The sequence below is a fragment of the Hemiscyllium ocellatum genome, unplaced genomic scaffold (assembly GCF_020745735.1).
Source record: "Hemiscyllium ocellatum isolate sHemOce1 unplaced genomic scaffold, sHemOce1.pat.X.cur. scaffold_261_pat_ctg1, whole genome shotgun sequence".
Lineage (NCBI taxonomy): Eukaryota > Metazoa > Chordata > Chondrichthyes > Orectolobiformes > Hemiscylliidae > Hemiscyllium > Hemiscyllium ocellatum.
This window is the reverse complement of record NW_026868149.1, coordinates 668,725-685,962: the sequence shown is the minus strand read 5'-3', so window position 1 is coordinate 685,962 and position 17,238 is coordinate 668,725. Positions and strand designations below refer to the sequence as shown.

Sequence of the window (17,238 nt, the reverse complement as noted above, 5' to 3'; positions counted from 1 at the left end):
TTTAAAATTCAACACATTGTGATAATTTTGGAAAACTTCAATATTTGCATAATTTGGGTCAATCACACTGACAAAAGAGATATTGGAAGGGGAGTTTGGAGATTTTTTTTCAGTGTTCCTTTGAATAACACATTGTGCAACTGGCTAGGGATGTAACTATCTCGGATTGACCGTTGTGTGATGAACCTTAGGGAATGACTAATGTCACTTGGAGAGATCCTCTTGGAAATTTTGATAATGTGTAGTTTAAAGAAATATAAAGTTTTAGAGTTATGCACAAAAAGGACAAGCTACAACTGGAAACAAAATCTCGCCAATGAAATGAGTTTGAGAGTAGAACTGACCAAGATAAACAGACTGAACAGACTGAAACATGTATCTGTAAATGAACAGTGGAAAACATTTTAAGGAACAGTGTAAAACACTCAACAAAAAGGACATTCCATTGAAAGAGACAAACCTTAGCAAGAAATTCCTATCCGTCCCTTACTCAGGACAAAATGAACAATATTAGATTATGAGGCTGCGAAGATCCCCAAAAAGTAATTAAAATCCTGAAGTGAGAGAGTATTTTAGGAGTAAGTGTTAAAGCCACTGCAAAGAGTGAGCGAGCAGAAGGAGGACAGTTGGAAGGGAATTCATTGTCAGGTTTTAATCTCACAATTGGAATAGGGAGAGCTGAAGGTGCTGGAGGGGGTGAGAGTGTTACAGAGAGTGGCTACGGCCTGAATGGTGTTACAAAGCCAGTACGGATTGCTGTGGCTGGAGGGGTTTGCATAGGTAGGGAGGGAAGTTATGTACTTGCATTTATTCATTCATGGAATGTGGATGTCACTGATTGGGCTAGCAATCTTTGCCTCACTACTAATTATCCAGAGGGCAGCTCAGAGTCAGCCATATTGCTGTGGATCTGGAGTCACATGTTGGCCAGACCAGGTGAGAATGTCAGATGTTCTACATTAAAAAGAGGTCAATGAACCAGATGAGATCTTCCTACTAATCAACAACGCTTTCATGGTGGCTTCACCAATGTCTTGTACAGATACAACATGACGTCCCAACTCCTATTCTCAATGCTCTGACCAATGAAAGTAACTATCCCAAACACCTGCTTCACCAGCCTGTCTACCTGTGACACCACTTTCAAAGAACTGTGTGCCTGGGTCTCTGATTGACAACACTACCCAAGGCCCGAACATTAACTGAACAAGTCCCACCCTGGTTTGTTTCATCGAAATGGAACAAATCACATTTACCTAATTAGATTCCATCTGCTACTCTTCAGCCCACTATCCCAGCAGTCCTGTTCATCCTGTTGTATCATAGACAACCTTCACTGTGTCACCAATTTCAGTGTCACCCAAAAAACCTTACTTACTAGGAACCAATACTCCTATCCACACCATGTATCCAAATGACAAACAACTCTGCAGCCACGACATTGCAAGTCACATGCTTCCAGTCAGAAAAACAATGTTTCCCACCACCTTCTGTCTCCTACCATCAAGCCAATTTTGTATCCAGCTCACTACCTCCTCCTGAATGCCATATCCTTTTACACTGATCTGAGCTTATTACCCAGTTTACCATACGGAACGCAGAACACAGAAGAGTACAACACAAGAGACTTCGGCCATGATGTCATGTCAACCTTTAATCCGACTGTAAGATTAAACTAACCTGCAAACTGCTGTTTTAATACCATCCATGTGCCTATCCAAGAGTCTATTAAATGTCCCGAATGTATATAATTTTCGATTTTACTACCACCACTGGCAGTGCATTCCACCCATCCAATTCCCTCCGTGCAAAGAACCTACCTCTGAATATCCCCTCAACCACCCTCAATTCGCTTAAAATTCTACCCCCTTGTGATAGCCATTTTCTGCCACTGGGAAAAATAATATCTCACTATTCACTCTATCTGTACCTCTCATCGTCTTGTTCATCTCCTCCAAGACTCCCTCACCCTTCTTCACTCCAATGAGAAAAGCCTTCGTTCCCTCAACCTTTCTTTATAAGACGTGCTCTCCAGTCCAGGTAGCATCCTGGTAAATCTCCTCTTTACCATCTATAACGTTTCCACACCCTTCCTGTTATGAGGGGACTAGCACTGAACACAATATTCCAAGTGGGGTCTAACCAGGGCTACACATAGGTGCAGCATAACCTCACGGCTTTAAAACTAAGCTCATGAAAGCCAACACAACATATTCCTTCTAAACAATCCTATCAACCTGTGTGGCAACTTTTATGGGATCTCTGGATGTTTACCCCAAGGTCTATCTCTTCCTCCACATTGCCAAATGTTCTGCCTTTATCCCTGTATTCTGCATTCGTTTTCGACCTTCCAAAATGAATCACTTCACATTTTTCGAGGTTGAACTCCATCTGCCACTTCTCAGCCCAGCTCTGCATCCTGTCAATGTCCCGTTGCAGCCTGCAACACCCCTCCACACTATGCACCACTCCACCAACCTCATTGACATTGGCAAACTTACTAACCCACTCTTCCACACCCACTTCCAAGTCATTTTCTAAAAAAAAATCACAAAAAGCAGAGGTCCTGGAATCGATCCCTGCACAACACCACTGGTTACTGACCTGCATCTGAGTGATTTCCATCTGTCATCACCCTCTGTCTTCTATGGGCCAGGAATTCAGTGTCCAGGCTGGCAGGTTTCCCTGTAACACATGCTTCCGTACTTTCTGAATGAGCCATAAGCGTGTTTTGTCACGTTCTCAAAGGATTCAATAAGATTTGTAAGGCATGACCTGCCCCTTACACAACTATGCTGACTATCTCTAATCAAACTATGTTTTTCCAAGGAATTATAAATCCTGTCTCTCAGAGTCATCTCCAATAATCTGCACATCACAGACATAAGACTAAATGGTTTGTAATTCCCAGGATTAATCCTATTGCCTGTCTCGAACAAGGTAATAACATTTGCCATCCTCCAATCTTCTGGTACGACACCAGTGGACAGTAAGTGTAGTGATCCTCACCAACGGCACAAAAATCTCTTCCCTCACTTCCTGCAGTAACTTTGGAAACATCCCGTCTGGCCCAGAGGATTTATCTATCCTTATGTTTTACATAATTCTCAGCAAATACGCGTTCTTAACATCAACCTGTTGACATACATTAGTTCTTTTCACGCTGTTCTCAAAAACGACAAGGTCCCTCACAGTAGTGAATACTGAGGCATAGTATTCATTAAGGACCTTCCCTATCTCCTCTGCCTCCAGACACAAGTTCCCTCCGCTATCCCTGACCCGCCCTACACTCAATCTGGCCATCCTCTTATTCCTCACATAAGTGGAGAATGCCTTAGTGTTTTCCTTAATCCTTGCTTAATGTTTTGTCATGCCCCCTTGTAGCTGTCCTAAGTCAATTCGTAGTTCCTTTCTAGCTACCTTCAAAGAATCCCTACTGTGTGGAAACAGGCAATTTGGCCCAACAATTCTATACGCTTACTCTGAAGCGTATCTCACTCAGAACCATTCCCCCACCCCATTCCTCCCCCTTTGCCCTGACTAATGCACCAAACCTACACATTCGTGAACACTATGGGTAATTTAGCATGGCTGAGTCACCCAACCTGCACATCTTTGGACTGTGGGTGGAAACCGGAGCACCTGGAGTAAATCCACACAGACATGGGGAGAATGTGCAAACTCCATACAGACAGTCACCTGAGGCTGGAATCAAAATCGGGTTCCTGGTCCAATGAGCCATCATCTTACTCCATGTAATTCTACAAAGCCCTGTCTGTCCTTGCTTCCTCAACCTTAAATATGCTTTCTTGTTCCTCTTGACTAGATGGTCTACATCCCTTCGAACATTGTTAAATGTTTCACTAAAGACCATTTGGACAATGTTCACTGCTCTGCCTTCATCTATCTTTGGCCATCTCCTCAAAGAGTCACTCCGGTTTGTGAAACAAGGTTTCCCACTCACAAAGCCATTCTGACCATCTTGAATCGACCCTTGTCTTCTAAATATGCATCGCTCCTTTCTCTCAGAATCTCCTCCAACAACTTCCCATCACTAGGCTCACGGGGCTGTAATTTTCTGGCTTTTCCCTGCAATCCTTAAGTGATGGAATAGCATTAACCACCCTGAAGTCTTCCAACACCTCACTGTGTCTTCTGAAAATGTAAATATCTCTGTAAGGGACACTTCAATCTCTTCCCTCGCTTCCCACAAAAAAAACTAGGTTCGACCTAATGAGCTACTGAGGATGGATCTACCTTTACTTGTTTTAAGATTCCAGCACTTTATATTCTCTATTGAGGATTCTTTCCAAGGCATCACTATTATTTCCCAAAGTTCCCGAGCTTCCATGTCTTTCTCCACAAGATTTTGTTTGGTTAATATCACAACCATCTCCTCTGTTTCTACACATAGATGACCTTATTTATATTTAATGGGCACTATCCTCGAACAAGTCACCCCTCAGCCCTTACTGAAACTTATATAAAAGCTTCTGAAAATTCACATAGAACGTATCCCCCATAACAACACGCCCCACCTACACCCTTATCTATTCTGCCATTTATATTTACACCAACAAATAAAGTCCAACTGGTTCAGAAACACATTTTATTTTACACAATGTGTTTCTAAGGGTCCAATTATTGTTTATTCACATATCCTTTCTAACGTATATCAGCATGCTGTCAGGCTAACACTATTTGGTTTCAGACTGACAGCAGAAGGGGTTGAGGGAGTTCTTGTTTGTCAATCTGAAAAAGGTAGCTCCCAGGCTCAGCAGGTATTAGAGAAGGCAAATACAATGTGGCCACTTATTACAAAGGGAATGGAGTCAGAAAATAGGAATGTCTTGCAAAAAGTATACAAGATTCGAGTCAGACCACACCTACAATATTATGAACAGCATGAGTGCCCGAAGGAAAGATATTCTTGCAACGGAGGCAGGTCACAGAAGGGTAACTCAGCTAATCCTGAGAATGGATGAATTTTCAAATGGAAAGAGGCGGAGGAGATTGAGGTTGAACCCATTGATGTTTAGAAAAATGAGAGAGAAATGGAATGTAACTTCCAAGATTCTGAACGGCGTTGACATGGTAGATGCTGGGAAGTTAGAACATAGAACAGTACAGCACAGCAATAGACCTTTCGGCCCATCATGGCTGTGCTTGTCCATGGTGCTATTCTCGACATATACCACCTGCCTGCACATGATCCATATCCCTCTATTCTCTGCCTGTTCATGTTTCTGAGTAACTTCAAACCTTCACGCACATTTCTGCTTAAAGGAATGCCCACACTCCTACATCTCATGTTCTTAACTCAAACACCATATCTACATTATAACATTGTGGGTCACTGCTCACAAAACTCCTTTATAATAAGATTATGAGATATTTATAATTACACTGCATTTAATCTACAATAGACAATTTTGTTGATACCTCTTTGATATGATGTTACAGAAAACCATCTCATATGTAATCCAGGATTCTATCCGTTACAGCCCTGATATCTAGTCGGGATGGAGACCACTGTCACACACAGTTACTGTACTGCCCTTGCTACAAATATATTCATTCTCCTGACCGTAACCATATTGACATTACCATCAGTGCCTGGTGCCTACAAAAGAATTCCTGCTAAGGGCTGCTGCTGCTTGTTTATTCTCAGCTCCACCCAAATAGATTCCAACAGTTGATCTTCAGATCCACGTGACTGTCTCATTAATGCATTAATCTCATCCTTTCTTCACAACTTGCTGGCTTTTTGCCTAGCCTGCCGAGATCCCAAAAACCCTTCAATATTCCCTTCCCAGCGATGGTCATTCTGCAGCTACATCTCCGGAATGACGGTTCCATTACGTCTGTTCACTGTCATTCCATCTGCCTTATGGTGAATGCAGAGAGTCATTCCTCAGTAATGAGGGGCTGAACAGATGAGAAGAGGTTACAGATTTAGGGAGGCTTACAGGAGCTCGAGGATTTTAGAGTTAAACAGAGTTACATCTGTTCAAGTATGTCAGTGGGACAAAGGTGTTTGGTGATTGGGGGAATTTACAGTGATAGAGGGAGTTGGATTACATTCTGGAGATAGGGATAGGTACGGATGTAGGGAGAGGCAGGCAGACTGAGAGGTAGAGACAGGGGGTGTTTCAGGGAGAAGAGAACCGTGTATACTAACAGAGATATGGAAGGTTGTAATGACTGAAGATGCTTACAGATACAAGAGGGCCTCTAGGTCCTGGAGACTACATAGATAGAAAGGCAATGGAGAATGCCAGGTTGCTGGGTTGGAGACAATTACACAGATGGGGAGGGTTGCACAAGCTGAAAGAGTTTCCTGTGGTCGGGAGGGTGGAGGGAAAGATGGTGAAATTTAATTTAATTAAGATCAAAGAATTGGAGAAGGATAAGGAGATTATAGATGGATGTAGAGACTGGATGAGTTGGCACTGAAAGTGAGTCTTATTGGAACTGGACAGTCACAAAGATTGCAGTTGGTGATAAGATCAGGAATTCGTCAGGGTCTTAAAGTGATTACACAACAAGGGAACATTAAAGGGGCTCCATAGATTGGGGATGTTGACAGGACTGGAAGAGGTTATACAGAAGGGGACAGCTTTATGAACTGTAGATGTTTATGGAGATAGTGGACAATTTGGAGCAGTTTACAGAGACATGAAAGTTTTTAGGACATTACTAAGATACACAGGCTTTAGTTAATGCAAGCTTGTGAAGATTAATGGGACTGCAGGACTGAAGAAAAGTACACACAGCAGTGGTGGCTGCAGATGTTAATGGAATAGAGAGAGAATTGCAGGTTAGAGTGAGTGTGGACTTCAGATTCTGACAGATATTGTCGGACCTGGAGTAGCCTTGGCGAATGGGGTGTTTGCATTTATATAAGGTGCTGAAGGGGCTGGAAGTGGGAAAGGATGTAGGGAGGGTTGTAGAGGCAGTTGGTGATTAGAAATAGGGAGGGCTGCAGAGACTGCATGGTATTAGACAGATGGCGGTTTCGAAGAGGAGGGGAAAGTGACAGAAATAGAGAAATTGCAGTGGCTGAAGAGGATTCAGCAAACAGGAGGTTGAAAGATGCAGGACAATGTTACAAAGACAGGGACTGTTGTATGGATGGGAGGACCATGCAACGGCAGGGAGGGCTTTAAATCCTGTTGGATACTATTTTGCAGAGATAATGAGAGTTTCACAACTAAAAGTAGTTAGATCGATCAGGAGAGTTAGAGGATATTTGATCAGCTTTGAATGGAAGGTTTTTTCCAATGATAAGGAGAATTGTCGAGGCTGGAACAGGTGACATAGATAGGGAGCGTTTTAAGGAGGATATTCAGAAAAATGGTGGGCTGTAGGGGTGGGACATGGTGAGAGTCACAGACAGAATTAGGGCAGCACATGAAGGTAATGGAAATGACTATTGTAGTCATAAGGGGAGGATGTGAAAGGTAGAAAGATTTGTAGTGACCAGCATTATATCTGAGTCTTGCCTTCCGGGTCGAAAGTTAGAGGCCACTAACTTCTCCCTGTGCTGTTTACTGTGAGTGACTTTACTGGTTGCAGAATTTACTAAAGGCTTTAGACCTGCCTCTCGATCTCTCTCTGGCTGACCAACCATCTTCAATGTGGTGATGGATGAGACAGGAGTTGGAATATCCTGAGTATCTGCAGGAGACAGAGAAACAGACAGAATGGGTAATTAGAATGATGCAGTGAGGATTACTCATGTAGAGGAGCACTGAGTCCAACAGAGATCTAGAGAAAGCCAGTCTCCGTCCCAGACTTCTGCTGCCTCCTCTCTCTGGAGTGAAGAATTCTGTTATCTCAGGATCTTAGACCAGCTGTAAAAGCGAGAGGCATTGACAGAGGCAGCAGTTAGACATTGAGGGATACCACATGGAGAGTTAATGAGTGATATCATTAGAGTGCAGGAAGGTATCAGGATGAAACCATGGTGTCAAAAGAAGTGGTTCTGCTGCAGTGAGCACTGCTACCAGTACTCAGAGAGGAGTCAGCTATTTTACAGGGATGGTACAGCGCTGGGACCTGGTCAATCATATGACCAGGATTATGTAGAGTGCTTTAAACTGACACAGAAAAGGAGGGACAGGGCTCAGCTGAAAGGAAATTCCCAATTCCATAGAGAAATGTTGAAATATTGAAACTTGGGGATGTGGCTGAGGAGAAACAGAAAGAAACAGGAAGACACTGAGTTTAAGTAAAATTGTACATCAACAGATAAGTTTGTAACAGGAAATTGTGATTTTAAAAGTAAATTAATGCTTCTTAATTTGAATGCATGAAGCATTTGCAATAAGGGATTTGCTCGTGTGACTTGTGATTTCTATCTAATTACCATCACGGAGACACGGTCACAAGGTGAACAAAAAGGTGAGGTATTAATATTCACAGGACACAACATTGTGGAAGGTCAGGCAGAATGGAAAGCAGAACGGGGAACTCTCACCATTAGAGATTGCAATAGATGGCTAAGACAATATGTGGCTTCAGATTATCAAACAGTCGGAGACCAAATTCTGGGTAATAAGGATCAGAACATAGGACTGGACGGACAGGTGTTCAGGGCCCCTTAAAAGCATTCCAGTTTTAGACACTGCATTAACAGGGAATTATTGGAATTTGTAACAAATGCACTGGGATAATAGTGAATGGATTCAATCTTCCTATCTCACCATCTCATTGGTAATGGGTCACAGACAAGGCTGATTCTCTCCCATTCTCAGGGGAATCTGTTGGTGGGTGTACAGACCAATTGGGCCTTCCACAGACTCTGTTACACTTGGGGCAGAAGGTGACCGTGGAAAGGGGGTGGGTGGGGCATTGCTGTGACAGTGCGCTCCTTGTACTGTTTTCTCCTGGATTCCCCTTTTTCCCCACAGCAAACATCGAGGTGCGCAACCCCTACCTTGCTGCAGGAAGTCGAGGTTGAGAAAGTTAAAATCCCCGACCATTACCACCCTATCATTCTTACAGATATCTGAGATCTCCGACGTATTTGCTGTTCAATTTCCCGCTGACTACTGCGGACCTGTACTACCGTCATATCAAACTGATCATCCAGCCATATTTCTCAGTTCCATGAATAAAGCTTCGCTGGCCGTTCTCGAGGAATATGCTCTCTAAGTGTTGCAGTGATGTTTTCACTGATCAAAATCACCAATCCCCCTCCTCTCTTGCTTCCCATTCTATCCTTCCTATAGCATCTGTGCCCTGGAACTTTGAGCTGCCTGTCGAGGCCCTCACTCAGCTGTGTTTCTGTAACTCCTGTGATTTACCATTCCCATGATCCCATCCAACCGAGTGTTCATCTGCCTTACTTTTCAAGTCTTTTACATTGAGGTAATGCAGTTTAATTGATAGTTTTCCCTTAATGGCTGCTGTGCTCTTGCCTGCTTATTAATTGAAATTACTCTCTTGAAATTCTGTCTCAGACTCAACCTTCAGACTGTAGCCTGAGACCATCCTCACACTGTGGACAACACCCTCACCTTTCCTGTCATTTGCAAATCAATAATGATACCTTCTGCTTTCACATCCGAGCAATTAATGCCCATAATGCACAGATCCCTGTGGCACACCCGCTGGACAAAGACTTTCAATCACAAAACCAACCAACATTGCCAAGTGTCCCTGCTGCTATGAGCTAATACTTTAAAACCGATGTAAGCAACACAATGTTATTGGGGTACACCGCGTGGAAACAGATACTTCAGTGTATCTCATCCATGCTCGCCATATAACCAAAATTAAACAAGTCCCGTTCCCCAGCATTTGGCCTCAATCCCTCTAAACCCATCCTATCCAGAAACTCATCCGATTACCATTGCAATTTTTTTAAGTGCAATAGCCTACTCCACTCCCTCTGGTAGCTCATTTCATACACGCACAACCTTGTGTGTGGGAAATGTGCCTCAGGTCCTTTGTCAATTTCAGACCACTCACCGTAAACCTATGCTCTCGAGTTTTCAACTCACCCCAGCTTGGGTAAAACACGAAAATACTCAGTTTACAACCTTTCCATAAAATCATGTCGCAGCCGTTACGCTGTCGGGAAAGATGTCCAGCCTGTTCCACCTCACCCTATAGACCAAACATTGACGAAATCCTTGGCTCTATTTTGTCACCAATTTCAACTGTCACTTGTTTTAACGTTTTCAAGATGTCAATTACCCTGGACAACAATGAGCTGTTGGAAACAGAAAGGTGAAAGGTAAGTGAGTGGGAAAGTGAGGCAGTTGCAGCTCTGGTGAAACTCCTTCTTTGTGAGTCACTCAGCAACAAGAGGCGTGAAGGTGACTCAGGCGTGAGAGCTCTTCACATCGAGAACAAAAAGCAATCAAGTGCAGTTAGCACCTCTCCCGGAGTGGGGGTGGGGTGAGATAATGACCTTTTGACTTCAGTTCCTCTGTTCAGAAACTGCCTTTTAAATTGAGGTGAACAGAAACTGCATTTCTAATAAGCACCATGGAATTTAGCAAGATTTTTTGAGTCGCTTCTCGTCGATTCCCACGCAGGTTTCCAACTCAGTTGGTGTCGATGTGGCTCATGTCCAGGTGTGAACATCCCTGCAGCCAATTGCATAAAAGGCAAGGAAAGTGGCATCTCGAACTGGCCCCGAGGTCAGAGCATCCTCACAATGTGATCGGTCGTTCTCGGATTGTAATGCTACCGCCGGTTTTAGGCTGCAGAGCATTCTTTGGGACTCTTATTCTGCAAAACAGACACAGTGACTGAAACTATGCTGCACGGTATGATGTGGAACACGGCCTGCTCAGCTTTGTGCATTTTCCCTGTAGTCCGGTGTGTTTCATGTTCCGTGTAAACGTGAAAGTTGTCCTGTTTCGAGCAATGGGTGAAATCATTTAGCAAAGTAAGAATCGAAATTGCAGTAATGTCAAGCAGTTCATGGTTATTTGACCAAATCATAAGCGAACATGTATGCTCACGCACTCACAGATACATTTGTAGCTGAAAAGAGTCTGAGAAGATAGCCTCAGCTTACCATTGATTTTTATCCGGATTGATGGGCTATCATTATCTGCTGCGAAATTGATATTGTAGCCGGGCACATTCACGCAGCAGTGCGAGTCGGAGAGGGATCATGGAACCCTTTTCACTTGACTTTCCATCTGTTGATATGCAGGAGCTCAATTGGAAGTGAAAGGAAATGGGGGACTGATGCAGTTGGATTTAGGCGCTGGATTTAGGCTCCAGTCTCGACAGGGGCGTGGGTTCGAATCCCGCTACTGCTCAACTGCAACGGTGCAGCTTGTTGAAATGCTGTTGCCACCACTGATGTAGTGCTTTTCAGAACGTAACATGCTTTATGTTCCAAGCATGTTGACATTTTACTGGAACCGAATGGAGACTGCTATTTCATCGCTGTTGTGAAACAAAGTCCTGCGGTGAGTCGATTCATCGTTACTTGGCTTTCTGGCGAATGGGAAAATCGTTCCGATGAATTTTGATGTCATATGTTATTGAATTTCTCCAATTTCCTTCGTTTCCGTCCCGGAGACACCGGAAGGGAAAGGTAATCTAATCGAGACTGTGATTGGTGAAATTCACTTTTTGTGGCCGATTCTTATTATGTTCTTTCTTTCTCTCTTTTCAGCATTGTCTGTGATATGGTGGTGCACTGAGGCTCAAGTATCATTGAAAGAGTAGTTTGGAATTGCCCTGTTGTTAGTTGTGAGATTACTTTATGGCTCATGCCCTCGGAGTGTCTCACATTTAGCATTCATGCTCACTGTATCTGAAAATGCATTTGATTTGCCAGTTTTGTTTGTGTTGCGTGTCAAATGTTTTCTGTTTTGCGATTCGTTCAATACATTACGAATTAACAGGCTTTCTGAGGTAATTTCCAGCTGCAAAAACTCCTCAACTGAGAATCTGGGAAAATTTCACAGAGTATGGTCAGTCGGAGCAAAAGTAAGGAAGTCCTTCGTTTCTGCAGTGTTTCACAATACTACCTTTCCAGTGAGCAGTCGAACAGACTAAATGATTGTGCCACAGACTGCGACGGCCAGCTCAGCTAAAAAGTTATCCTTTTAAAGCCGGTGTAAGCAACACAACGTTATTGGGCTACACCGCGTGAAAACAGATACTTCGGTGTATCTCGTCCATGCATACCACACAGCCAAAATTAAACAACTCCCATGAAACAACGAGCATTTGGAAACAGAAAGGTGAAAGGTAGAATGTCTTCAACTTTCAGTGTCGGATACCACTGAGCTGCAGCAGGGGCGGCTGTGGGCTTGTTTCTGTAGCATAGTGATCAGCACGTTCACCTTCCGCAAGATAGGTTCCCGCGGTCGAAACTGTTTTGTTCTTCATCTGCAGCCTTTTACATGGACAAGAACGGAGCTTTCCTGCTTGCTTTCCCATCTGCAAACCTGCCTTCGAATTTGCTTGAACAAATCTGCTCTCGTAGTGAAATGCAATGCATTTCCATTTGATTACTGTGCAGAGCGTTGTGAAGATATTCTACAAACTGCTTCTGATCATGTGCCATTCAGTTTGAGAGTGTAGTTACCGATCCTTCCACGAAGAGCAATACTGCATTTGCATTCCTTGCTGAGGCGGCCCGGTTCAAAGACAGGAAAGATGGTGATGCGCTGGTGTCACAGTGCACCACGGATTCCTGAACTAGTCTGTCTGCCAAATGTACCCCAAAGTCGTATCTGAAAGGCCTCATTTGGAAGCTGTCTGTCGTTATTCAAAGTGCGAGAATTGGCACCAGAGGTCCTGAATCATGTTTTGGAGCAGTTCGCACGTTAGTGGCTCATTCAATCAGCAACAGCAATGAAAGAAATTGCACTCTCAGAGGACCCTCTGGACCTGTGCTTTCAAAGCTAGTATTAAGGTGCGCCCCGAGATCTAAGCCATGTTGGAATTTAAACGGAGGAATCGACAAAGAGGCTGCAGAATAACATCGCATCCTTTTGGTTTTCTTTAAATCACTGATGAGCAGGAAAATGTAAACAGGAAGAGCGACTGGGAAAGTGAGGCAGTTGCAGCTCTGGTGAAACTCCTTCTTTTTGAGTCACTCAGCAACAAGAGGCGTGAAGGTGACTCAGGCGTGAGAGCTCTTCACATCGAGAACAAAAAGCAATCAAGTGCAGTTAGCACCACTCCCGGAGTGGGGGTGGGTGAGATAATTAGCTTTTGATTTCAGTTCCTCTGTTCAAAAACTGCCTCTTAAATTGAGGTGAACAGAAACTGCATTTCTAATAAGCACCATGGAATTTAGCAAGATTTATTGAGTCGCTTCTCGTCGATTCCCACGCAGGTTTCCGACTCAGTTGTATCGATGTGGCTCATGTCCAGGTGTGAACATCCCTGCAGCCAATTGCACGGTTTAGGTAAAAGGCAAGGAAAGTGGCATCTCGAACTGGCCCCGAGGTCAGAGCATCCTCACACTGTGATCTGTCGTTCTCGGGTTGTAATGCTACCTCCGGTTTTAGGCTTGAGAACATTCTTTGGGACTCTTATTCTGCAAAACAGACACAGTGATTGAAACGATGCTGCACGGTATGATGTGGAACACGGCCTGCTCAGCTTTGTGCATTTTCCCTGTAGTCCGGTGTGTTTCATGTTCCGTGTAAACGTGAAAGTTGTCCTGTTTCGAGCAATGGGTGAAATCATTTAGCAAAGCAAGAATCGAAATTGCAGTAATGTCAAGCAGTTCATGGTTATTTGACCAAATCATAAGCGAACATGTATGCTCACGCACTCACAGATACATTTGTAGCTGAAAAGAGTCTGAGAAGATAGCCTCAGCTTACCATTGATTTTTATCCAGATTGATGAGCTATCATTATTTGTTGCGAAATTGATATTGTAGCCGGCACATCCAAGCAGCCGTGCGAGTCGGAGAGGGATCATGGAACCCATTTCACGTGACTTTCCATCTGTTGTCATGCAGGAGCTCAATTGGAAATGCAAGAAAATGGGGTGTGAGCACAGCCGGTAGTGTGGCCGAGCGGTCTAAGGCGCTGGATTAAGGCTCCAGTCTCGACAGGGGCGTGGGTTCCAACCCCACCACTGCCATTTCTACTGATCAGCTACAACGACACAGCCTGTTAAAATGCTGTTTCCATTCCCGCTGTACTTCTGTTCACACAAAAAATTTGATTTGCTTCCCGGGGAATTAACTGTGGTGTGGAAACGTGCTGAATTTTGCAAAGTTTCTCAGCTGTCATGACGGTGTTCACCTCCCGGGCAGAAGGCCACAAACAGCTCGGATGATGCTTTATGTCCCAGGCAAGTTGAGTTGTTACTCGACAAGAATGGAGACTGTCATTTCATCGCTGTTGTTAAACAAACTCCTGCGGTGAGTCGATTCATCGTGATTTGGCTTTCTGATGAATTGGAAAATCATTCCAGTGAATATGTTATTGAGTTTCTCCCATTTCCTTCATTTCCGTCCTGGAGACATCGGCGTGTGAAACCATAATTGATCCGTTCCCTGGCTACAGTCTGCGAACACATTCCCGTTCTGCTCCCCTAGCAACAAACTGTGCATCGTTCCCCACTCTTTTCTCAGATGAAAGACCTGTAGCCACATCTCGTGACTGTTCTCCGGCCGAGTTCTGTACTCCTAGCAATGACTTGTGACTCAGTCCTCCCTATTTCCCTAGTAACGGCTGAAACCTCACCCCGACTCTGTTCTCCTCCCAACTGCCTGTGACGGCATCCCCGCTGCATATCGATCACAAGAGCCTTCCCCATACTCTACCCCTCGCAACGGCCTGTGAACCCATTCCCATTTTTTTCTCTCAGCAACGGCTTGGAAATCCATTTCAACTCTCTTCTACCACCAACGATGTGTGATCGCATCCGCACTGTGATGTCCACGGTCTGTGTATCCATATGCACGATTGTTCTCAGAGCCACGGTCTGTGAACCCATTCTCATCCTGCTTCCCGATCAATTTTCTGAACTCAACCGCACGTTTTTCTCCCATCAACGACCTGTAATCCAGGCATTGGCCTGTGATCCCGTTTCGTGACTGTTTCGTAGCAATATGATGTGATCCCAGCCCCATTTTGCTTACGTCGCAACAATGTGTAACTCAATCCCCACTCTGCCTCCCCAGAAATTACCTGTGAAACATTCCCCACTCTGTTCTACGACTGATGGCCTGTTAAATCATTCTGTTCCCTACCAAGAACCTGCAACCCCATTCCCAATCTGTTGTCTTGGAAACAATCTGCGAACACATCACTCCATATGTTGCCCTAACAGCAGCTTGTGTCTTCATCCCTGCTGTTTTCCACGAACAATTGCCTGTGATCTCTTCACGACAGAAGCAAAACCAAGCATCATGTAATTCAGAGACATGGAGATTGGTAGGTAGAGAGAGTGCAAGATGGAGAGTGAGTGAAGGAAAACGGCGGAGGATGTGTAAGACCAGAAGCGAGAGCAAAGACAGCGAAACTCAAACCCAACTCTCAAACCCGGTCCCCTCCACATCCTTGAGAAACAGGACTGGGGTTAAAACTTCGCGAGAAGATTTGTAACTCGGGTGCTCGTTGTTGTGGTTCTGTTGGCCAGACTGCGAATTTTTGTTGCATACGTTTCATCCCCTGTCTATGTGACATCCTCAGTGCTTGGGAGCCTCCTGTGAAGCGCTCCTGTGATGTTTCCTCCGGAATTTATAGTGGTTTGTCTCTGCCACTTCCGGTTGTCAGTTCCAGCTGTCCTTTGCAGTGGTCGGTATATTGGATCCAGGTCGATGTGCTTATTGATTGAATCTGTGGATGAGTGCATTGCCTCTAGGAATTCCCTGGCTGATCTCTGTTTGGCTTGTCCTATAATAGTAGTGTTGTCCCAGTCAAACTCATGTTGCTTGTCATCTGCGTGTGTAGCTACTCAGGATAGCTGGTCGCATCGTTTCGTGGCTAATTGGTGTTCATGGATGCGGATCGTTATTTGTCTTCCTGTTTGTCCTATGTAGTGTTTTGTGCAGTCCTTGCATGGGAGTTTGTACACTGTGTTGGTTTTGCTCATGCTGGGTATCGGGTTCTTCGTTCTGGTGAGTCGTTGTCTGAGAGTGGCTGTGGGTTTGTGTGCTGCTATGAGTCCTCGTGGTCGCAGTAATCTGGTTGTCAGTTTTGAAACACTCTTGATGTATGGTAGTGTGGCTAATCATTTGCGTTGTGGCATGTCCTCGTTCCGTTGCCTTTCCCTTAGGCATCTGTTGATGAAATTTCGGGGTTATCTGTTTTTGGTGAAAACATTGTATCAGTGTTATTCTTCCTGTTTTTGCAGTCCTGGTGTACTGAAGTGTGTTGTTGCCCTTTTGAAGTGTGTTTTGATGCAACTTATTTCGTGTGTGATGGGGTGGTTGCTTTCATAGTTCAGGACTTGGTCTGTGTGAGTGACTTTCCTGTATACCTTTGTGGTGAATTCTCTGTTCGGTGTTCTCTGTACCATCACGTCTAGGAATGGGAGTTGATTGCCCTTTTCATCTTCTCTAGTGAATCGGATTCCTGTGAGGATGGAGTTGATGATCGGGTGTGTGTTCTCTATTTCTGTGTTTTTAATGATTACAAAGGTGCAATCCACATATCTGACCCAGAGTTGAATTTGCGGTTAGACAGTTTGTTCTAACCTTTGCATTACCGCTTCTGCTATGAGTCCAGAGATGGGTGAGCCCATTAGTGTACCGTTCATATATTTGGTTGTTGAATATGAAGCGTGTTGTGAGGCACCGGCCTACTAGTTTATTTATGCCATCCGTGTGAAAGATTCAACGCCCTGTTGTCTGTTCTGTATGTCCAGCAGGTTGGCTATTGTTTCTCTGGCTAGGGTTTTGTCGATAGAAGTGAACAATGCCGTTACATCGAATGAGACCATAGCTTCTTCCTTGTCTATATGGATATTTCTGATGATGTCCAAGAATTCCAGCGTTGACTGTATAGAGTGTCTGGATCCGCTGATCAGGTGCTTTTATTTCTGTTGCAGTTCTTTAGACAGTTTGTGTGATGGTGTCCGTGGTAGTGATACTTTGGGTCTGAGTGGGATGTCTGGTTTGTGCACTTTATGTAGTCCATAAAATCTGGGGGTGTTGTTGCTTTCAGGTTTCATTCTTTGTAGGTCAAATCTGGTTATCCCTTGACAGTTTTTCCTTTGACAGTTGAAGGCTGGTTATTTTCAGGCCCTGCAGAGGGGTCACTCTTTCAAATTTTGATGTGC

General features: G+C 44.2%; 1 non-coding gene across 1 annotated transcript; it reads left to right on the top strand.

Moving 5' to 3' along the window:
- Window positions 1-14,006: 14,006 nt before the first annotated feature.
- On the top strand, window positions 14,007-14,088 carry trnal-aag (transfer RNA leucine (anticodon AAG)). Its single transcript has one exon. It is a non-coding gene; the product is annotated as a tRNA-Leu (tRNA).
- The last annotated feature ends 3,150 nt before the right edge of the window (window positions 14,089-17,238 follow it).